Source organism: Motacilla alba, chromosome 1A, assembly GCF_015832195.1.
Source record: "Motacilla alba alba isolate MOTALB_02 chromosome 1A, Motacilla_alba_V1.0_pri, whole genome shotgun sequence".
Classification (NCBI taxonomy): Eukaryota; Metazoa; Chordata; class Aves; order Passeriformes; family Motacillidae; genus Motacilla; species Motacilla alba.
Window position 1 is genome coordinate 54,615,219 of NC_052031.1, and position 16,278 is coordinate 54,631,496.

Here is a 16,278-nt window from a genome sequence, read left to right on the forward strand (position 1 = left end):
GCTGAGGTGCTCATACGGGTATCTTCGCTCCACACTGTTGCAGTGAGTTGTCCTGTTTAAGCCAATCCAAATAACTGGCAAACCTCCAGAGAGGTTTGTAACCTCCAAGCAGCTGAGGGATGATAGCTGTGCTCCATTTGTAAAACAGTCCTTAGCCAACACACAAACTGCACTCAGGCTGCTGCTGCCCCTTCAATCCCCAAAGGCTGCTCCGCTCATTCCTCACTCTCTGACACTTCTCCTTCCCTGAGCGTTAGAATCCCTGTTTAGATGTCCTGGAGGATGGCCTGTGGCAGAGAAAGGAGCACTCTGTTGTGCTTCCTGAGCAAAGAAGGGAAGCAGTCACTCACACCTCATTAGCTACTGGAGCACACATCTGTTCCCATCTTCACTGGCATCCATCTCATCAATGGGCAGGAATGGGGCAGACCCCAGAGTGAGCAGAGGAAAATTAATTTGTGCCTTCTACTCCACCTTCTCTCAAAAAGCTGCTTTGAGCTCTGCTCTTTAAGGACAGAAACTACTGGCCCTTGACTCAGCCAGGATTCAGCATGGTTTAATAAGGTCACAGAATGGTTTGGAAGGGACCTTAAAGGCCACCTCATTCCAACCCCCTGGCCGGAGCAGGGACACCTTTCACAAGAACAGGTTGTTCAAGATACTTATTCCTTCCTTCCCCTGGTTGGCAGACAGTAGATAAGGGGACACTCTCCCTAGATGACTCCTCAGCAGCAGCACTGATCCTGGCACTGCCAAAGAGACAGATTTTGGCCAGTCATGTGCAAAAAAGCTCCCACCCAGCTACATTACCCACCAACACATTAACTTAGCCTGGCTCCAAACACCAGGTTCAGCTCTGGCCTGAAAGGCACTTTTAAACCCAGAAGCACATGAGCACAGAGCTCCTCTGCCCTGGCTTTGTGTGTGAGGCAGGTTCAGGGCCTCGGTGAAAGACTTGACTACACCTGAAGTTGAAGCAGGAATTCTCACTGCAGCACTGGACCTGCTAATCTCTGCCACTAGGAAGATCACCCTGACCCTGTCTAGCATCAATTCAATATTTCTTCCTTTGCCCTCTGCAAATTACGTGGGGAACCCCTTGGAGGCAGAAAAGAGGGGCTGTGGTGGCAGCTGCTGCTCCCTAGGAGGGAGAGAAAAGGGAGCAGTGAGTGGAAAGGGACTGTCACAACTAGAGTGGCTTTGCTGCAAGTAAAGCCTCTCCAGCTGGGGCTGCGTGGGAGGGAGCAGAGATTGTGCCAGCAAGCAGAAAGGTGAGGATTTGTCATGATGTGGTTATGCTGTTGTTTTTTTGTTGTTGTTGTTGTTGTTGTTTTTTTGTTTGTTTTTTTGTTTTGTTTTTTAACACAAGCTAGCATGTTAAAAAAGGTAAGAGTTCACAGCTCTTGAAGCAGACTGGGCAGACACAGCTTGTATCAACAACTGAGCATTTTAAACCAACAGCAAAGAATCCAAAAGTATCCCCTCTCTATCACCAACAAAACATTTTTGGTCATTATCAGATTTCTCATCTTGTGAAACCTCTTGTGTCCTATCCACAGAGCCAAGTGTGTGTGGGTCCATGCATGAGAGACAGCAAAATTACAGCTGAGATCCTTTGTTGTCAAAAAAGTTGTCAAAATCCAACATGATTTCAAAACGATGTTTCGGGGTGAAAGAATAATAAAAAAAATCCTAACAAGTTGAACTCTTCATGCTTTTTTCCCACCCCCAGTTTGTCAGCACTCTGAGCAGGGTGAGAGAAGCTCTCTCAGAGCACATAATTAATATTTTCTGCCTCCACCTGCTGTACCCAGGCAAAAATTGCTCCCAGCCCTGCCCCAGCCTCACATCCCCCAGTGCAGTTAATGTGCTGAGAGGCACTGTTTTGCCCTAGTAATCTTGTTTACACGTTTCCTTTGCATTTTATTTTCTGTAATCTCATTTGCCAGCCTGAAAGATGAAAACAAAACAGAACGAGCTACCAAGAACAAAAAGAAAAAGGCAAGAGGCTCGCAGGAATGCCCCTGCTCATCTCGGGTAGGCAGGAATGTGCTTTTCCACCGCTGCCACGTGAGGAATGGCACCTCTGTGCTCCATCCTTCCGGGTCCTGCCTTTGTCCTGCCCGAGTAGCAGCACAAAGCGCAGGGATTAACGGGCAGTTAATTCAGATAATTGTATTTTCCTGCTGCCCGTGAAACGGAAATGCCGGAGCTCCGGGGGCCGAGGATTCCACGTGCGCTCGCCTGCCGTATGTAGTGCACTGAATGCCTGCAGCTGCCCTCCCCTAGTCCCATCTGTTGGAGATTGATGTTGATTTTGCTCATCTTGCCTCCTGAAAAGCCAGCAATAATAATGAATGAAATTCAGCAGAATGCTGGCAGCTGAATCAGGCTGATGGCAGGCACAACCTCTGCAAGGTTCTTTTGCTGCAAACGTGCACAAAAGGGGATGGGACTGGATCCTGGGATTAAGAATCCTGTCCTAGACAGGTCTTTGCACCACCTTTACCTCGGTGGATTTCAGTGCATCATTCTTCTTATCATTAGGAGGCTTCTGTTGTGTTTACCTTGGATCTTTTTTCCTGTAACTACAGGCACAAAATTCAAGCACAGAGCTAGGTGCTGGTTAAGGACAGTCAACTTCTAAGCAAAATCCCCTTTTCAGGTTGAAGATATTTTCATCTAAATTTAATCTTTTATTGCAAATTAAAAGCTGATAAATAGAATAAAATTATTTTATTAGCCTAGTCTGAAACTCAAGCTTACTACACCATTGACTTGCTTCCCATACTCTAATAATGACAAGGAGAAGCTGAAAAGAAATTAACGAACATGCTTTTGGCAAAACAGCAGCAGTAACTCACCTAAATGAAAAAGATGCTTAATTAATAGAAACCTTAATTATAAGCCAGCCCCAGCTGTTTGTTTACAGAAACATATTTTGTTTCTGATTGGAGATGTCTAGATGTGTATACTATGCCTCCAGGATGTAAGAGGAATCAGGAGCTGTCATTGTGGGCGACATGAGAAAACAGAGCTCCACTCAGTTGTGACAGAGGTGTAGGTAAGCCAGACATCAGCACTCACAATTCTCAGGCTTCTCCGTGGAGGTCCTATTGCCCGTCCCCTGTGGTAAATAGCCAACAGCTTTGAATTGGTTCAGCCTTTGTTCTATTTAAATGGGACATTTTGCAATTTGTATGATTTAAAATCCTGAACAGAGGTGTGGTGTTACATTTTAGTTAAATGGTATGCTCTGTCTCACCCCTCGAAAATGTACGGTTTATTCCAAGCCTGAAGTATCATGTATCTGTAATCCCATTGGCCCAAGTCTTATTCCGCGCCCACTTTGAATCTCCCTCTTAAGCTGTGCGAGGTAAACCACACTCTCTCTTGGCCCCTTTTTTCCCTAGGCTTTCCCTCTCTTCCCCCCCCTTTTCACCCTTCTCCCTCAGAAACCATGCTGCTCCCGGGGCTGGGACCCCCAATAAACCCTCATCTAATTAACACCCCCAGAAGCCGTGTGGAGTCTCCCTGCCTGCCTGCTGCTACCAGCGAAGATACAGCTTAGGAGGCCCCCGGGGACCCCCAAACGAACTGCTAAAAATGGCCCCCAACGTGGGGTGCAACCTGCAAATCCGTGTCTGACGGGCTATTGAGGGTCCACTCCGGCTAGCTATATACTCCAGTCCACACGGACTTACATGGATGAAAGTAAAAGACAAGAAATGCTCTTCTCCACGTGGGGACGAGGGTCCTCCATTTATTGACTTGAGAAAGAACACCTCAAACTCTTGCAACGTCCCCAAGCAGAAAAGAGAACGTTCCCTTCTTGCGGGAGACTTTTATGCCCGACGGAATGGGGGCGGGGGGAAGAGGACCGCAGCCAATGGGATACCACTGAGGGGAGGGGTAACCAGAGGACAAACCACCCGGGGGTATAGGGCAGAGGGGTGGATGAGGGAGAGACCATGTGAGGGGAGAAGGGAATAACAAACCACGTGATATAACGTAAGCTATTCAGTGCAATATAAAGACTACTCTATGCAAATTTCCAATCACCCAGTGCCAAACAACAACTAATAACTATTTAGTGCAACACAACACAGAAGCCTGGCATACAGCAATAAACAGACAAGGACCAGAAATATCCTTCTTTCTTTGCTTTGTAAACAGCTGTATTTGATGGAGTCTTACTTGCAGCAAGGACATGCTCCCAACACACTGATAAAAAATTTCCTGTTGACTTCACTAAACCTTTGAGACCCAAAGGAATATTACAGCAATAAAAAGCCAGCATTGTACAATGGCCTCAAGTTTCTACTAGTACTGAATGTCTTTTCCAAAGAAAAAAACAAAAAACACTGAATCTCCCCAAAGCAGGAGAGGCACTGAATTGTTTCATGCCCTTCCTCCGAGGGACTTTAATGTCCATGAATGCTCAGAGCACTCAGAATTTTGATAAATTCACTCTAAGATCAAAGCCTGTTTCCAGACTCAGAAGTCTCCTCATTAAAGCCTCAGTCTTGCATCCATTTGTGCATCTGTTTTCGTCAGTCCGGACTATGCCACAGCACAGAACTGAGCACCTCACTGGATCTATCCAGCAAAACAAAATCAGGGGAGTTGGAAGGAATGGGAAGATCCACGTGACAAGGATGAAGTTCTCTAGTTAAAGGCCTAAGGCTTCTATCAGCCCACAGATCTCCCAGGTCATGGTAATCTTTTCCTGAGTAGAGAGGGTTACAAAAAAACCCAATGAAATTCCTTTAAACAGTTTGTGATTCACAGAAACAAGTTGCATTTAAATGCAGGTAAACTCTGAGGTGTTCAGTGAGCAAAACCAGAAGAGCTCCACTAATGTCAAGGAAATGAGGCTAGTTCATGCCAGCTGAGAATCTGCCTAAAGGACTCTCACAAGGCAAGGCCAGGTCTTACAGCATCCAGTTCCAAGAGCTTTACAGGGAAGTACTGTCCTCACAAAAATTCCAGGTGAAATGGGTGACACTCCACTGATTCATGTAATATCAGTTTTAAATTTAGCCATGGATGAGAACTGAAATAAAGAACATAAACCTTTATGGAGCAGGAAAATGTACCTTTCAAGTCCAAAAAGACTTATGAAGAATTATTCCTGAGCTGAGCTTACCACTTGCTGGTAATTTTTTTACCGTCTCAAATCCCACATCAGAAGAATTTCAGGCTGTGACAGACAGATATAGACATAGAAATAGATATAAATATATATTAGCACATTTTAAATTATCAGTCATTATTATTCAGAAACTGTTATCACTACACAGGACATGGTTCACAGGACAGGTCACGCACACAGGACATGGTTCTGAAGAATGGGGACATTGTTTTATTGAGTTACAGATGGGGAACAGGCATAAAGAATACAGGCAATGCACATATTTGAAATAACAATATAAACATAAACAGAAAAATGTTCAAGTCAAAGTCACATGAAAAATTAGACTAATCTGCAGATGCATTCTAGACTTGTATGTACAGCATTTTTACGGTAAAAGTAGAAATACAAACTCCAGAGATGCAGCACATCTCAAGAATACAAAATAAATAAACAAAGATGAGTGCCAATAAAAGAAAGAGAACAAACATTTCAATCTTCTTCCAGAATTATAAGAAAGTTTGATATGTAAGAAGCACGGGATAAGATGCCTAATCTGTGACAAGAACTCAATTTATTTCCAAACAAAAGTTCAAATAATAAAATCTTGTGCCTGGGAGTGAGCCCCAAAGCATTTAAAATTTTCTCACTCCTGTTGTGAAGCTGAACAATTCTTCTATTATAGAAACCTTGGAGCAGACCAGTGTTTCAGCAATCCCAGTGAAGGAATCCAATTCTGGGGATGATGGGGACATCAGTTATTTATCCAGAAGGAAGTTTTTCAGCAGCTTCTAACCCAAGATGACTTGAGAACAAGGAATAGACTGGTTTGGTTTCAGACTCTGCAGCAGTGTCTTCCTAATGGTCAGTTTCTGCAGGAGGAAGGCAATCAGGACATTGTCATGCAAAAAGCTGCATTAATTAAGGAGGAAAAACCATTAGGCTCCACACTGGCCACAAAATTATGGCTTAGAACAAAGTGGAAGGTGTCCTTTCCCATGGCAGGGGGTTGGAACTAGAGGATCTTTAAGGTCCTTTCCCACCCAGGCCATTCTATGATTCTCTGAATTTCTGAAAAATTCACCATCATTTCACTTCCCTTTCAAGAGTGTTAAAATTAATTGAGTGACACTGAGCACCATCAATGGTTTTCCTGCTGGAAGTTTCTCCCTCATCAATTTGTTTGCATAACCAAATATCCTAGAGACAAAATAACAGTCCTGTTTCCACTCCCACAATCTTTGCAAATTAGATTTTTTTGGTAGATTTTTCCTCTCCAGAAAAATAGGTCAGTTCCCCTGCAGTAATGCACACAGTCTGAGGCCCATGTTTCTGCTTGGAATGAGCACACATGGAATGCAAGTGCTCCTTACAGCTGGGCATCTGCACATGCCACTCTCTCCTTTAACTGGTCAAGTGACTATTTGCAGATTTCCCCTGCCTTCAGAGCTGAAGCAAGGCCTAAATACTTAAGCCTTTTTCTACTTCCAATCTCCCTCTCTGAAAATATGGACCATAAATATCCTCTCCCAGGAGATTAGTCCTGGAACCTTATTGGGCTTAAAGTTCATTCAAACAATGTCCTAATAAAAACAAATAGTAAATAAAGTGCATTCCAAGGAGATCAAATCATGATTACAATGACTTCCATTTTTGTAGAACTTTCAAAATAAGTCTTTCTTTCTTTATGCATTGGAAAATAAACAAGGCTTGGTATATGGGAATAAGGTAAATAGATGGGAATATAAAAGTAAAAAAATAACAGGAGATTGCTTAAGAAGATTATTTAAAACCAGAAAAGTTATTCCCAAGTAGATTCCCAGGCAGCTTGTGTAAGACAAAATAGAAAAAAAAAAGCAGAAACAAAGGGATTTTTGAGCTCAGTGGGATGAAAGAAGTTGGTTTCAATGGGGTCTGAAAGGGAGCAAGGAGTACTGTGACCATACCTGCACACCTGAACCACATGATTTACACACACACACCCCTCTTAAATCCATCATAATTCAACAGTGCCATCTTTCAGCATGTGTGCAAACACTTCACTTCATAAAGCAGCACTTCATAAAGCAGTGAAAGGGCAAAGAGGAGAGAGAGCCCTACAAATATTGGTCATTCACCCTGTGGGTCCTGCAGTGTGGGGACCACACAGCCACCCCCCTGCCTGTCTCAGGAGGCTGTTCCCCAGTTTTGGTAAAGTTTTACACAGTCTTGAAGGTGAACTTAAGCCCAAAAGTGATGTACCTGAAAAAAACCCCAAAAAACCCCCCAAAAAACAGAAAAAAACCCAAAAACAAAAACAAAACAAAAAAAACAAACAACAAAAAAACCACAAAAAAGCAGCAAAATGAAATCCTTTGGAAAGATTTTGAAGTGAATCTGTGTGAAATGAAATAAACAGTTCTCCCCACTCTGAAATACCAAAGGCAGTTTCTGTCAGAAGAGCTCTCCTTGTTAATCCATGTTAATCTGCAGTGAAGCTCCATGTTAATCTGCAGTGAAGCCTCAATGCCAGAGCTGACACCCTTTGAAGTTAAAAGAAAAGCTCTTGCTGTCTTTATGATGCCCAGATTCCTGGCTGGATTGAAAAATAGCAGAGTAAGAGGTTTCCTGGGCTCCTAAGAGCTCTCTGAAGATCACTACGCAGTGATTACAGAAGATGTCAAGGGGACCAGGTTAGAAACCTCACAGTATCTGAGCTGGAAATGCTCCCTAGAAGGGATCCTGATTTTGTTGTGAGTGATCTCGGAACAAGGCTTACCAAATCTGATGGCAGATTTGAGTAGAAAAAGAGAGATTCACATCTCAAAATAAAATACTTGGTGCTTTTTTTTTTAATTTTATTTTACCAATTCCACTTTTCCTACTTTTTTCCCCCTACTGACTTATGTTAGCTAGAATCAAACTTGAGTATTATGTGGGATTTTCATGGTATTTTCATACTCTTCTCCTTTCTTTGCTCCTTTTGAAGGAAGAAGGAGAGAAAAAAAAAGGTTGGAAAAATTAAAGGGACTTCACTCAAATTTTGAATGAATATATTTTTCTAAGCTGATGTCAAACTAACTGAAATTGACATTTATTTAACTGAAATTTACATTTCCATGTAAACATGAAAAATACAAATGTAGCATTTTGACGCTCTTTGATTACATATTTTCTACAGGAGGAATGTTGTGATTAAGAATTTTCAGACAACCTGAGGGCATGAGTATTAGGAGTCCCTGCAATCTGGCATCCTGAGCCATAATCTTTCTGAGTAGCACAGAGGGATCTGTTTTGAGCAGCAGAGCATCTATACTACAGCAGAATGCTGCCTGTAATACAAGCGAGGATAACAGAGGGCAGGAGATTAATATTCTGCATCACACTAGGCTCTGTTATTTTTATCCTGCTGTTTCCTTCACTCACCATCTCATGACTCACACCCTCCCCACACTGGAATTTCTGCCTCAGTCTCGTGGCTCACTGGTGTGTTAGGGAAACCGTGGAGAGTTGTCTGGAGAACACTGCTCCTGCTTGAGCTCCAGGTCGCTCTGGAAAACACAGATAAACCAGTGATTACTGGTTTATCACATACCTGCTCTGGCTGTTGCAAACTGTCTTCAGCACTTGTAAGGGTTGCAGTTCTTCCTTGTTTTTACAGCCTTACTGACATGTCTGGATGCAAGGCCCAGTTCCAGATAATCTCATGGAAAGCTGGCACTGCACCAGACTTTAGTAAAAGTACAGGGCTCAACCTGTGAGGGGGAAAAGGGTTCTTAAGAGACAGGTGAATGTAATTCAAGATGAATAGAAGAGCTGCTCCTTACACATTTCTTGGTTATCACCTCAGGGATATGGTCCTCGATGCCCCACTAGCAGTGTTGATGCTTCCTGAGGCCAAACCACAGTTCCCTGATGTGGGATGGGAAGGCCAGGTCACAGGAGGAATTAGATGTTAAAATCCTTACTAATTGCACATATAGCTGCAGTGACCCCAAATGCAGACTATCAAAACCCCAGTACAGTCTCCTGCTGTAGAATCCTGCACTCACACTTCCCAGTGGATTCAGTTCCCCAAGTGCCTGGACTCTGGCTTCTCTTTAAATCCAGAAGTAACACGGAGTTTGCCAGTTAGGAACCTAAATTCTACCTCCTCCTAGAAATGAGGGTGATCAGAGGAAGCATAATTATTTTCTCTTACCTTCTCATGGAGTGGTAACAGCTCCTTCTCAAGAATCCCACTTTCCTCCTTTCCCTCTATCCGAACTTCCATCTCCATCTTCCTGAGGGCATTCCAAACAGTCAGAAGCCAAGAGCACAGAAGGTTCGCTCTTTATGTGAACAAGCAAAAATTCTCTAGGCTAGAGGGAGTACTTCAAGCAGCAATTGGACACCATATTACTCTTCAAAAAAAATATTCATACCAGAAAATAACAGATAAATCTCACTCTAGATGTTTCCTCCTCTTTTGCCCTGCCACTTTCAAAAATGAACTTTATTGAAAGGTGCCAAAGAAGCCTTGTCCACAGAATATTTACAAAAAAAAAAAAAAGGCATTTATTTGGGGAAAGGGGAATAAAATCCTAACTCAGCTGTGAGAAGTCTACTCAGTAGCAAGATTCCCCTCAAAAAGGTACTGAAGCAATGGGCTCTCCAGTACCTTTGAGTGTATCTAGCCAAAGTAAATCCCTTTTTTGCTGAGAAGGTAGGTAGGTGTCAGCTTGGTTCTAGAGTCAGTTTAGGAGAAGGATCACTTGTGATCCATAGTGTTATTCCAGCTTTCCCAGGAAAAGGTAGCAAAGGATGTCAAAGAGCCCTTTCTCACAAGCTTTTATATCCCCTGGCCTCCTGCTTTTTCTTTTTGCTCCCATCTGGCTCTTCAGGTAACACTGGAAAACATAAAGCATGTTTTATTTCTGTGGATATTTTCTTCTCCAGATTTGTCCTGGGGCAAACTTCCTATCCCCTCACATCAACCCAAGTCCTTCACATGGTCTGCTGATGATGATTCAGAACAGTCAATGAGCCTTTTGTTGGTGACACAGCCTCATCCAGCAGAGACTTTGTCACTCAGAACCCAAACACCAGCTCAAGCCACCCGTCACATGCTCTGCCCTCTTCACTTGTCCCTCCCCAGCACAACTGGCTGCCTGCAGGGGGGCAGATGTGCATGACAGAGCAAGAAGGCTGACAGCTTGCACACCTACACCACATTCAAATGGCAGGTCTCGCCCAAACCCAAAGGGCAGAAGCTTCCCTCAGTCCACCCTCAGTCTAGAAATGTAACCTCAACACAACAGTCATGCCCTTCCTCTCAGACAATTCCTCCAGCTGGAGGATGATCAATGGGAGAGCCCCAGGAGAGGCTGAGGAGGATGAGATTACTGACCTGAAATGAAGCCTGTGCACACTGCAGGAGAAGCTTCCACTAAAATCTCTTCCACTGGAATCAGCACCTCAGGATAACAAATGCTGCTGCAATTTGAAAGATGGTTACAGAAAAAAAAAAAAAAAAAAGCTAATTGGAGCAGCCAGAGAAAATCTTGTTAATGCATCAGTGTCCTAATGTGAGCTTTCTGTTTAACAGAGAGGCTCCTTGGTACTACTGAGTTAAACAAATTTTTGCTGTCAAACACCTGTCAGCAGTCCTTTAGAGTAAGGTTTGTCCTGACCTGCAATCTCCTGTTCTGAACCTGTCTTTGTCTGCAGCTGTTCTAAGTGAACTCTATGAATCCAGAGGAACCCTTTCAATATTTTCTCAGCTCTGTCTTATCACCTGAGGTACACAGAAGGTCAAAGGACATAAAAATATCTCAAGGAGGATGTCAAGAGGATGGTGCCAGGCTCTCTTCAGTGGTGCTCAATGACAGGTCAGGGAGCAATGGCCATAAACTAAACACAAGAAGTTCCACCTCAGCACAAGGAAGAATTTCTTTACACTGAGGGTGGCAGAGCACTGGAACAGCTGCCCAGGCAGGGCCTGGAGTTTCCCCTCTGGAGACATTCCCAACCTGTGTCACCTGCTCCTGTGTGACCCTGCCTGGAGGGGGGGCTCACCCCCCTGACAGGGGGGTTGGACTGGCTGAGCTCCACAGGTCCCTTCCAGCCCTAAGGATTTTGTGAAAGCCATCACTCAGAACAGTCAGGAAATGACTTGCAAAGAGCAGCTTTCCATTCACATGGAGCTGGTCTTTGCACTTCCTCCCAGTCTTTTACAAACACAAGGAAAGGAATATGCAGGAACACTTTTGTCAAATGGAATAGAGCAAAGCAAGGGACTTTCTCCATTAACTGTTTTTTTCTGGAGGATGTTAGGTGCTTGGAAGATACATTTTTCGTGGAAACATTCCTGATTCAATCCAGAGTTCTCTGGCAAAGGTTTCCTCAATCATATGGGAGATGAGCTCTTTGCCACCTCTCACAGACAGTAACTTGCAGCTCCTACAAGCTAGAGCAGGGTGGTTCATTTTAAACAAGATTTTTAATATTCCAGAAAAAAAAAATAAAATGAGTGTGATTTCCTTCTAGTGATTCAGAAGGAGTTGCAATCCAGAGGGTAAACTAACTACTAAAATGTATGTAATCAATTTAATTTCCAGAGAGCAATAATCAAAATTGCCTCACATCTGTAGACTGCATTCCTGGAACTCAATCTTCATGGCAAATGGATGCCTACCATTGGATAAAAATGTCATATGGCATTGAAAACAACAAAGATGGTAGTTCCTCACTCAGAGCATCACTGAAAAGTACTTAAAATTATTGATGTAAGATTAAAGCCCTAAAAATAAAACCACATCATTAAAGAGCAGGAATTTTGCCTTGAAAACAAAGTGTCACCAGTTTCAATACAAGTATAGTTCTATATTTGGAACAAGAATTAATGGGAAAGGAATCTGAAAAGCCCAAATATCACTACTCAATATTTTGTCATAAGAAATGTGTGAGATATTTCTCCATCTCACAAAGAGTTTCTGTCCTAAGAGGAAAGATTCACAGTTTGCTTTTTCAAGAAACTACAAATTTTGTACTTTCTAGTATTAACTGATTTATGCAAACTTTATACTTATCCTGTCCATAAAATAATGAGTTGCCAATCTTTCTGTATTTTAAGTCAGATCAGCACCTGATGGAGAGCAGACTTGCTTAATAAGGGGTTTTATCAAAAGAATAATTCAGCAAATATACACCTGAAATTCAGTGTCAGTACTGATAAGTCTAACAAACGTTCCTAAGGAACTACCTAATTCTGTGGTGCTGGATTCAGTTTTAAGTTCTTGGCAGAGATCAGTATCCTACACTTGAACTATGCTGTCCAAAATGTCTAAACTGAGCCCTGAGCTCAGTTCTGACCCCCGTGAAAAAGAGAAAATGAGAGACCACCACACCAAGTGTCTTCCACTGTGTCAGGACTGTGACTTACTGTTTTGGAGTCAGATATTGGCAAATACCTAAAGTGCACCCTTTGGCTGCCATAGCAAGGCCTAGATTAACTCTTTCACCTCTAGCTTAATTAGACCAGCCTTAGTATGTTTGGCAGTATTAGCGCAATCTTTCTGTGGCATTGCCTTTGCTCTGTTCCTGCTCCCACACAGGCTCTGTAAGCACAGACTTTTGCTCTGTGAACTGGGAATGTAGACCAGGAGCACCTTCCCATCAGAAAAACACAGGCTTTATTGAAACAACAGCAACTCCTCTCATGAAATGCAGCATCAGGTCATGTTTGCCTATGACAAAGGCAAATTTACACTGGCACAAGGTAGTGTTGAGTCTGACAGTGTGTGACTTCTACAGGTGCTGCTAGAGCTTGTGGGAGGTGTTGCTGTGATTCACAGAGGCTGGCAGAACTAACAGGGCAGTGTGGTGAGACAGTCCTGTTAATGACTCTGGTGGCTGTAGGAAGAACCAGGCCATTCACAAACTGAAAAGGGACAAAATATCTTTCAGGAAAGTGCATGGGAGCAGCCACAACTTCTCTGGCCAACTGTGCCAGGGCCTCACCATCCTCACAGGGAACAATTTCTTCCTAACAGCCAATCTAAACCTGCTCTCTGTCAGTGTGAAGCCATTTCCCCTTGTTCTGACACTATATATGTAAAAAAATTCTCTCCATCTTTGTCCCTTCAGGTACTGGAAGGAATTTGTTCCTGTGAAGCCTGCACCTGCTTCAAGAAAGGCTGAATGTCCCCTCTAAGTGACACACCTGGTGTAATCATGGAAGAAGACCAGGCAAGGCTCCCTGGTGCTTGTGTTCCACTGAATATTTTCATTTTCTTTGGAAAGATAGAAACGAGACAGAATAGTCTACAAATGATCAATTTATTTACAGTAGTTAGGACAAAAGGAATGTTGAGATTCTTCAGAGAAAGAGGAAAAAGCTGTGTGAACATACAGCAAAATGGCCAGTAAAACTTGCAGGTGCATAATGTGTAAGAAAAAATCCTCACATGTATCACAGAGATCTAAACTTTTGTCTGAGTTCTGAAAAAAACACATTCTGTGTATTTATAGTGATGCTGGTTAAAAAGAAGCCAGCCCAAATTTAAATCTGAATCAGGCTAAAACTTAACCAACAGTGAATATTCAAGAGACCTGGCTGCCACCACTTAGAATTTAGTCAGTGCTCTAAATTCCACCCGTGAGAGACCACCAGTGAAGAATTTCACTACCTGCAAAGTGAAGGCTTTGGTTCACTACACAGACTGCAGTCACAGCTGTAATGGTGACAGGGTGCATGAGAAAAAGAGAGTGAAAGTGAAAATATTACCTTTACAGTAATCCATGGATCAGCCCATTTTAGGATCCAGCTTTAGGTGCTGAAGCTTAAAACTGGCTAAGAAGCCTTACAGGAGATGTGTGAATGATGCACAGCAGAAAATTTAAAACCAGGAAAAGGAATTACTTTCTAACAAAAGATGTAATTAGGCTACAGAATTAGCGACGTAGGTAATCAGAAAAGCCAAAAACTGAACTGGATTCCAAAGGGCCAGGACACTGAAGGAAATACTCAAATTATAAATTACAGAAAATAAAAGCATGCAATAGATTGCTATTCCAGCTATCTTTTCAAATGGTAAGCACTAATCTGGCACGCTGTGAATCTACACAAAGTCTTTACATATCAGTTCAGCACTTGCGACCCCCCAGGTAAGTTTCCTTAAGGAAAGTCCAAAAGTCCTGTTTGCCTAGAATTGTTCCCACCTTCTCCAGCTCCATTTTTCCCAGTTTAAGCATTGTGGACTGACAGTGATACCCAGCCTTATATAGGAGACCACAGAAACAGATTGATTCATAATTTAGGCTCCAAGCTGACAGTGGGGAATAACTGCCTCATCCTGATCCTTTTCAAAAGTGATTTTTGCCATCAGTTCAAAACAGGGCTCAGGCAAACCCCTGCTCCATCTAACCAGCAGTGGGAAAGTTAACCAAAATCAGCACCAGTGCTATTTCATTCTCTCTCTTGTCTGCTGAAGCCAGTTGCAAAACTCCATTCAATATTACAGCAGAATAGGTCTTCAGAGTCAAAACACAATTTGAATCAAGTAAGGGTGAAGTTGGCATCTCTCTGGCACAAATTCTAGACACAGAATCACAGAATGGTTTGGGTTGGTAAAGATCATCCAGTTCCAACCCCCTGCCATGGGCAGGGACACCTTCCACTATCCCAGAGTGCTCCAAACCCCATCCAGCCTGGCCTTGAACACTTCCAGGGAGCCACAGCTTCTCTGGGTAACCTGTGCCAGGGCCTCACCACACTCACAGGGAGCAATTTCTTCCCAATATCCAACCTAAACCTGCTCTCTGTCAGTGTGAAGCCATGTTCCCTTTTCCTGTCACTCCAGGCCCTTGTCAAGAGTGTCTATCCATCTTGTGGGCTCCTTAGGTCCAAATGAGGTCACCCCAATCTTTCTCTTCTCCAGGCTGAACAACCCCAATTCTCGCAGCTTTTTTGTATGGATATTTATCATCCCCATCTTGGATTGATCCCAAGGGTTAGTGCTCTGCAACTAAGAATGGTAAATGTTTTTTCATCCCTTCTAGGATTAAGTTACTCTTCATTCAATGCCTATGAAATTTGATAACAGCTACAAAACAAGTGGTATTGAGCAGCACAGGTCACCCTCAGTGCCACCTGTACTTCACCATGGGTGATACCGATGGCCCTCAACACCCACAGAGGATAAAAGGAATGCAGCACAGCAAAAAAAATGTTGCTCAGCACCTTGTTGAAGTCTTCCCTTGTGTGGACAACAAATTATAGAGATGGCATGTCTGTTTGCAATGACTTCAGTGTCTTCCCTGACTTCTGAGATGACTTTTAAAAATGGGGACTGTCTACCGAGGAAAAAGCCATGTTTGTCCTGGTTAGTCCCTGTACAGCCATTCTTCTTTAAAATAATAGCGATTAAATTTGTTTTAGTATTCCAAAGTGGACTCAGTTACACATAAGTCAGGCCTACCCTTATTCCAGATGTGATTATCCGCAAATATGTGTGCAACAGTTTGAGTCATTGTAATTAAGAACTATTTTTTTCTGATTCCCATTCAGATTATGATTCCCAAGTGTTCCCATGTAGGTGAAGCCTTACAAATTTAGAAAAAAACCTCTCCAATCTCCAGTCACTCTCTAGAGAAGAAAAATCGCTGTAAATTCTTGCCTGTAAAATCTGAAGAGCCACAGTTATGCCCCTTTTACATGCACTGCATTTCCCCCAAGAAAATGTAGTAGGAGCAAAATAGGTCAAAATTCTGCAACACAACAGTCACTACAAGATGATTTTCAGAACATACATGTGTTGTGGCAAAGCCCCAGTTACACTTCTGTTCCCAAATTTGATTTATTATGTTTGGTATAACAAAAGGTAAGGCTCAGTTAAGGTGGATTTTGCCTTTTTTTCTATTTACTTTTTTTTCCCATTTTCTTTTTTCTTTCCTTTTTTTTTTCCTTCTTTTTTTTTTTTTTCTGGAAGATATGCTTTTGTAAGACATTTCTTGCTTTTAGCCTGTGTGCTTATAGCTTTATTTTGAAAAGCCACAGGGCAGATGGTCCCCGAATGTGAGTTTATAACTTGTCGGTAGCTTTTGGGGAAGCTTTTTGAAATCCCTTCATGCAAAATGATTTCACAAACTGCCTGCATGCCATTCTTTAGCTATTTGAACAGATT

General features: G+C 42.7%; 1 protein-coding gene across 13 annotated transcripts in view; it reads right to left on the reverse strand.

Annotated features, from left to right (window-relative positions):
• Positions 1 to 3,483: 3,483 nt before the first annotated feature.
• LOC119707969 (potassium voltage-gated channel subfamily A member 5-like) overlaps positions 3,484 to 16,278 on the reverse strand; it is a 42,300-nt gene continuing 29,505 nt past the window's right edge. For 10 of the 13 annotated variants that reach the window (XR_005258919.1, XR_005258914.1, XR_005258917.1 and 7 more), the window contains 4 exons: positions 10,503 to 10,588; positions 9,315 to 9,486; positions 8,540 to 8,664; positions 3,484 to 6,006 (listed from right to left, as the gene is read on the reverse strand). The gene's annotated coding sequence lies outside the window, so the exon portion shown is untranslated. The remainder of the gene's footprint in view (positions 6,007 to 8,539; positions 8,665 to 9,314; positions 9,487 to 10,502; positions 10,589 to 16,278) is intronic. The other 3 variants (XR_005258908.1, XR_005258909.1, XR_005258918.1) reach the window with 3 other exon arrangements.